Below are 7,478 nucleotides of genomic sequence, written 5' to 3' on the forward strand. Positions count from 1 at the left end.
TATTTAGAGTTTAATGTCCCTAGCCCAGGGACATAGCATTTGTCTATTTCCTAGTTATTATGGTAAAAGCAGGAAGGCTGCTTTTTTTTTTTTTTTCTAAGTACTGTGGGTTCCCAGACTGGGAGGCTAGAAATATGTATTAAATAGAACTTGGTGTTTCTGTTCTCTGGATTTCTGTAACTATTTCTGCTAGCTGAAAAGTATTGAGGTCATAACTGAAAAGAGGAAAGAAAAGCACATGATGACAGATTGAAATTACAGGTATGGGTACATCCTCTGGGGAGTCTACTTTAAAGTCTTAGAATAGAGGAAACCCAGATGGCTGTGGGGGTCAAGGAGCTGCAGACGGCCTTCTGTAGAAAGGCTGCACCCTGGTGACTAACTGGTATCCCCAAGGACTCGAGAGGTGGCTTTCTGAAAGTGGTCCACAAACACGAGGATGGATGTGCATTTGGCTGTATTTTGTGCCCTCAGCAGAGGGCCATGGGCACAAGGGTCACCAAGCCCTGTTCTTTACAAGGCTGTAAAGGCCTATGTGTCCCCTCACTAAGGCCTGGGCCCTGTGCCACCCCCCCAGCTGCTCCGTGGAGGTGACACCTCTAATGTTTGGTTCCAGCCCCATCATCCCTTCCCTGAAGAGATGCTCAAGTATGTCTCTGTACCAGGTGTTCTACTAGATAGGAAGTGGGGGTTAAAATAGCAGGGAACTAAGGCATGTTCTCTAACAGAGAGATCTGTCTTTCTTCTTAGAAAGTGACAAGTGAAAGAGACCTACTTCTCTTCAGTGAGGCTGAGATCAGCATCCCAACCGGATCGGGGCATTTTTGTTGCGTCGCTGTCTCCTCTGTACCATGTCCCCCCACACCCCAGGGTATGTCCTCAGTGCCAACAAGATGCACGAAGAAGACAAACAGCCTAAAAGTAGACAAATACGTCTCGACTAAAATGAAAGTTAGAGACGTCATCTGATCCTGAAAAATGACGTGCTCCTCTAACATACACACAGAGGAAGAAACCCTGGGTCTCCGGGGGTTGAGATTGCCGGTGAGTCTTTCCCTTTCGTCTGCCCATGTTCCTAATTCTCACAGCACCATTAGCATGGATCGGATGGGTGCCAGTCCAGCCTTAGTGAACCTCTGCAAGTATTATTACTCTCTGCCCCTCTTTTTATTTTTATTTTTTATTTTAATGTATTTGGCACAGGATCTCCCTACACCACTTGGGCTTGCAGTGATCCTCCTGAGTGCAGTCTCCCCAGCTCTGGCATTACAGCTGTGCACCACCATGCCCTGTCTTGAGGCCTGGCTGAGCGTGGCCGGGGGTGAGGCCAGCACAGCAGGTGGTGCTGGGATGAACCCCAGTCCCTGAGCTTTCCTAAGCAGGCGCTTTCTCTGCTGAGCTATCTTGCCGATCCTGCCCCACTTTATTTTCACCAAAGTAGATATTTCAAAAGCCCATAGAAGCTAAATAACCCAACTAGGTCATCGAGCGAAAAGTGGCTTCACTAGGGCAAGCAGGTCTGAGTCTGATTTCTCCATCCACCTTCTGAACTCTTTTGGAACTCTTCCCCTGAAGACTGGGGATGCAGCCTTTTGGATGTCTTATTTGATTCATCTCAATAGGACAGAACAGGGCTGTGAAATTATGAAAATCTTGACTGTTAAAGCTTCTAATTTTTGTTTCATACTTACGGGTTTTTTTTGTGTATGTTTTATTTAGGATAGGGTCTACAAGGTATACACGGTGTACAGTCTCATTGCGTAGATTGTACTCGTAGTGATCCTCCTGTTTACAACCTCCAAGCACTGGGATTCCAGGTGCACACCACCAAGCCCCAGTCTCAATTGCTGGCTCAGCATGCCCAGGGGGTGGGGCTGGCAGGGCAGGCCCGGGAATTGAACTCCCAGCCCCTGTGTTTGCCTACGCAGGCACTTTAATCCGCTGAGCTATTTGGCCAGCCCTGAGCTATTTGGCCGGCCCTGTAAATTCTTTAAAAACAGCCAATGAGATTGAAGTGTAGCTCCATGGTAGAACACTTGCTTAGCATGTGCAAGTGTGAAGCCCTGGGTTCTATCAAGAGCACACACACACAAATATACAAGCAAAGCACCTTTGAAAATACCACAAAGAGCCGGGCATGGTGACACATGCCTGTAAGCCCTGCGCTCAGGAAGCTGAGGCAGGATGATTGCTGTGAGTTGGAGGCCAGCCTGGGCTGCCCAGTGAGCTTAAGGCCAGCTTTAACTATGTAGCGAGACCCTGTCTCAAAACAATAAAAACCAAAACACTCCCACAAAGTCTATATTGTAGCATAGATCTTCTTCAGTCTCAAAACTATTCTTTCAGATTTTTGTGGACGTAAGGGCACATAAAATAAAAAACAAATTGCAAGGACTTCTGTTCTCCAGATGTCAAATCTGTCCTTGTCACCTCTGCTTCTGCTGGGAGACGTGGGGAGAAGCCTGGGCCCTGTCTTCTGTGTCTCTTAGTCACCAGGCACTAGCACTCTGGCAGCCCATGGTTGTATGTGCTCAGCCCTGGTGACGAAATGCAGGATTGAAAAGATGTAATCCTGTGCCCTAGCCTCCCTCACCCTCCCACCCAGCCCAACATGCTCGTAGGAAAGTAGACTTTACACACACACACATACACACAACATCTAATCAAATTTTTTGTCAAAATCCATTTTAATGCCTGGTAAGCGCAGGGTCCTGAGTTCAATCCCTGGTACTGCCAAAAAAAAAAAAAAAAAAAAAAAACCATTTTCATGACCAAGTATCAGATGGTTTGAATAAGCTACTTTCTTAGGCTTTTTGTTTTTGTTTTGTCTTGTTTTGTTTTCCCGAGAAGATGGAGAACTTCTTACCGACACTGACTGCAGAAGCTGTGTACCAGCAGTACCAAACCAAAACCCAAAAACTGGAAGTCTGTGTGCCCACAGTTATCCTCTTGGTTTTGCTTTTTGAAACCACCTCAACCAGTACAGAGAACAGTCCGGGAGGGGTTTAGAATGAAACAAAATATAAACCTAATCTTCATATTCTGGTTCCTGGAAAGGACAGCTGGAGAAGAGAATATCCTCCTTTCTACTCTCCTTCATTTACTCCGGACCACTCGGCATCCAAAAAAAAAAAATTGTTTTGCTTCTAGACCAGCTCATGTCCCAAATCAGGGGCGCAGGGGTGGGGTTGGGGGTCAGAAGACTGCTGATCTATTCTAGGGCAGAGGAAGATGATGTATTATTTAAACTACTGCTGGGTGCTTCCTCTGAGATTCCTTCTCTGCTCATTTGCCTGAAAGCATGGGCTTCTTCGTGAGGCCTTGCTGTGTGAATAAAAATGTTCTCTGAGGTTCCGAAGGACTCTCTCCTTGCCCCCACAGGTCCACCAGTCTGCAGCAGGAGCTCTTGGTGAAGATCAGCTCCCAAATTTGCACAGGACCCCAGACATGGTGGTGTACACCTGTAAATCCAGCAGTCTTGGAGCCTGAGGCGGAAGGATTGCAAATCCAAGCCATGCCTGGGCAACTTAATGTCTTAGTGAGATTTGTCTCAAAATTTAAAAATTATCAAAGGGCTAGAGATGCAACTCAAGTGTTAGGGCACTGGTTCCATCTCTTGTACTGGGGGGCTGGTGAGATAGCTCAGTGAACTAAGCACCTGCTTAGGCAAGCTCAGGGGCCTGGGGTTCAATCCTCAACACCACATGCTGCACCAGGCCCTACCCCAGGCACACTGAGCTGGCCACTGAGACCGGGCGTGGTGGCCCACACCTGTAATCCCAGTGCTGAGAAGGCTGAAAAAGGGAGGATCACAGTCTGAGCTTGGAACAGGGGGAACTCTTGTACCAGGGCAGTTTTGGGGTAGAACAAATAGCATGAGGTCTCAATGAGCAGAAGGAAGGAGAAAATGAAACAGGGACAAATGTTTTCAGCAGAAGAGTCTTCACCACTTGGCCTCTGTCCTGCCTGATATCCCCGATCCTGAGCTGGTCAGGAGTGCTCGCTTCAGTAGCACATATGAAGGGTGACCAGTTCAAGGAGGAATGCAGAAGCCTGTGATGGGGAGAGGGCACCTGCCACTTACAGCTTGGTTTCTTAGCTGCTGTTCTTCCTCCACGCCCTTCATGCACACAACTCACTCCCAGAACACTTTCGCTGCAGTCTGGAAGTCTGGAAAATTTTCCCCAAAGGCTTCTGTGTGGACAGCTTGGTCCCCAGCCTGTGATGCATTTGGTGGAAACTTTAGGAGCTGAGGCCTTCGGGGAGGCATTGAGGCCACTGGGGGCTGCTTCTGAAGGGGATCCAGGAGCACCGGCCCCTCCCTCTGGCCCTGAGGTGAGCAGTTTCCTTGCTTTGTGCTCCCACCATGAGGCTCCGCTTCACAAGAGGCCCAAAGCAGAGAAGCCAAGCATCCAGGGACTAAAACCCCTTACACTGTGAGCCAAAATCAAATTTTTCTCCTTTAAAATCACTTATCTTAGGTCTCTTGTCCCAGTGATGAAAAGCTCATGCAACTTCCATACACAGTGAGGTCAGGATGCTGGGTCTAAAGAACTACTGAGTGTACCACGCATACCCCTGTGCATGGCCCTCGAGGCCCATGACGACCGGCCCCTCTGGTCTGTCTCATTGCATTATTCCTGGGTCACATCCTCTGCAGCTGCACTAACATTCATACCATGCTCTAAATGGACTGCAAATCCATATGCCTAATCCGGGCATGAATTAGGTGAGTGGAAAGGTCGGAGTGCTTGAGGAGTCAGAACGGATGGAAAGACGGCAAGCCAAGGAGCGCATGTGCCAAGCGAACTCTCTTCAGCCAGTGGCTGGGTATCAGGTCTTGAGAATTTTGAGAATATTTCCCTTCATTTGCTCCTCAACCTGCTGTATGCATGCTTTCAGATTATTTGCAGTTTTCTTAGCAATGTCTGTCAGCATTTCGTATTCTGAATCATGGTTGTTCGTGTACATTTTCATGATTATCCACCTGAGTAGTGGAATATAACCGGAAGTTCACTTCCCCCTGTTCAGGAGCTCTGAAAGCATCCTCACTTCTTTATCGCCTCCCGCCACTGGCAAAGCCATGCCTGACCGCAGACATTTCCTTCCCCTTTGGCTCTTTGGGGCAGGCGCACATGTTCTCCCACTTCCGGTGTGCCCTTCTCAGCCCCAGCGCTTTGGCCCATGCAGGCTCCTGACGAGCCTGCGCTGTAGAAGAGGCAGCAGGGCCGGCAGGTGGCCGAGGGGCGCATGGATGAAATTCCTGCAAACCCAGAATCTGGGGGCCTCTACGTTTAACTTTCCTAAGTCTTCTTTCCCCGCGACTTCATTTTGGCATTTCTCGTGGTTGGAAGGGTGAGAAGAAGCAGGTAGATGTGCTGCCGGAGAGACAGGAAGGAGAGTAATCCTCACTGCTACTGCGATGTGCACAAGCGGCCGGGCTGGGAGAGGCTCTTGGCATCAGCCTGTTACCTACAAGCTGCAAATAAGCCTCAGGTGCGAGCGAGCTACAAGCCAGAGGAACGAGCTCTGGGGCTCGTCTAATTATCATTGTGTTACGGTTTATACCTAGACGTCCCCTCAAAGGTTCACGGGCTCATAGGTGGGGCTTTGCGGGGTGACTGGTTTATGGGGTGTGGAACTCCTCGGAGCAGTAACACACTGAAGAGTTTGTAGCAAAACGCGATGTCAACAGGTGAAGCCTGGGCCGGGGAGATAGCTCAGTAGAATAAGCGCTTTTCTGGCAAGTGCAAGGTCCTGAGTTCAATCCCAGGTACGCGAAAGGAAGGAAGGAAGGAAGGAAGGAAGGAAGGAAGGAAGGAAGGAAGGAAGGAAGGAAAGAAGGAAGGAAAGAAGGAAAGAAGGAAGGAAAGAAGGAAAGAAGGAAGGAAGGAAGGAAGGAAGGAAGGAAAGAGGAAGGATGGAAGGAACCACAGGTGAAGCCTGGTTGAAGCCGGTGGATCGCTGGGGGCGTGGCCTGGAAGGGTGCCCATCCCTCTGGGTTTCCTGCGGCCGTATCATGGACCTTCTCTCCTCTGCCATCTCACCCTGCCTTGGAACCAGCGCGTGTGGACTGAAACCACTACAAACTGTGAGCCACCATAAACCTCTCTTCCTTTAACTCATGGGTGTTGAGTATTTCGACCCAGTTACAAGAGAGTAGTTAAGACAGGTGCCTTCAGCTTTCAGACCCTGGAGGTCCACGTGCTTCCTGGGTGAGTGTTTAGACTTGGCATCCCTGTACCCCTCCAGGGGAATGGCCACGACTTCTGGGAGAGAGCAGGGCTGCTTCTAGCTCACAGCCCTCCGGTGCTGCCCATGCTGGCTTCTGCGAGGACCTGCAGGGTCACGGAGTCGCGGCACGGGCTCTCCCTAAGTCCTTCATGCTACAACATCATTGCCGGTGGAGTCCACAGTCAAAGAACAAAGCTTGAGGTCAGACCCAGACCAGTCACATACGGGCAGGTCACCGTAACAAAGCAGCGTCACTCTCTGCGCCCTGCTGTCCTCTCTGATGAAGTAATGATGGGGGCAGGCCATGAGCTGCGCAAGGGGGCGTGGCCTGGTGATCACAGAGCCATCAATCACAGAGATTCAGGACACTGCTCCGAGCCCTGCACTTAATACGAATCTTAGGATGCTATCCTCAGCTCTTGGGGTCTTTGATAGGATGGATGGGCTTGATCTGCCCTCAGAGCGGGGGCATCAGAGATGGCAGTCATTAAGCTCGCAGCTGCTGTAAGCGGCTGCACCGGCTGGCCTTGATTTCGGCACAGCATATTTTCCTGTTTCACTGGCCCACACTCACCCTGCGGAGTATTTTTTTCTTTTCTTTTCTCTCCCAAAGCATTTCTTTTTTGTTTTTCTAGCTTTGCACAGTGGCAGTATCGTAGCCAATGAGGTTTATCCGAGGTGCAATTATTGCTAAACTTTTCTCTTTTTCTTTCTTTCTTTTTTTTTTTTTTTGAAACGAGGATTGAATTCAGGTCCTTGCACTTACCAGGCAAGCGCTTATTCTACTGAGCTATCTCCCCGGCCCCATCCCAAAACATTTCTTTTCCTTACTTTGTTTGTTTGTTTGTTTTGGTACTGGGGTTTGAACTCAGGACCAAGAGCTTCACTGAGCTATTTCCCCCTCCCTCTTTACTTTTGTTTTTGGCCAAACCAGAGATCAAACTCAAAGCCTTGCGCTTCCCAGGGAAGCACTTATTCTACTGAGCCATCTCCCCGGCCCCCTCCTTACTTTTAATAAGCTCAAAACCTCTATGTTGTTCACTTCTCTGAGATAGCAAGAGCCTGGGAAGGACCACTGGCAAGCACACCATCTGACATCTGTCACATAGGATTGTTGGGTTCCCAGCACTTGGGAAGTACTTGATAAATCCTATTTCCTGCTCAGTGGGCCCCAGATATTATTCACAGACCATCTTGACAATTCATGCCACAATTGTGTGACCCTTACCTAGCACTAAATACGA

At 49.2% G+C, this 7,478-nt stretch overlaps 1 non-coding gene across 1 annotated transcript; it reads left to right on the forward strand.

The window, feature by feature from the left end:
- Positions 1–6,867: 6,867 nt before the first annotated feature.
- Positions 6,868–7,007, forward strand: LOC111817060. The gene has a single exon (XR_002821332.1). It is a non-coding gene; the product is annotated as a U4 spliceosomal RNA (small nuclear RNA).
- The last annotated feature ends 471 nt before the right edge of the window (positions 7,008–7,478 follow it).

The sequence above is a fragment of the Octodon degus genome, unplaced genomic scaffold, assembly GCF_000260255.1.
Source record: "Octodon degus isolate 3935 unplaced genomic scaffold, OctDeg1.0 scaffold00047, whole genome shotgun sequence".
Taxonomy (NCBI): domain Eukaryota; kingdom Metazoa; phylum Chordata; class Mammalia; order Rodentia; family Octodontidae; genus Octodon; species Octodon degus.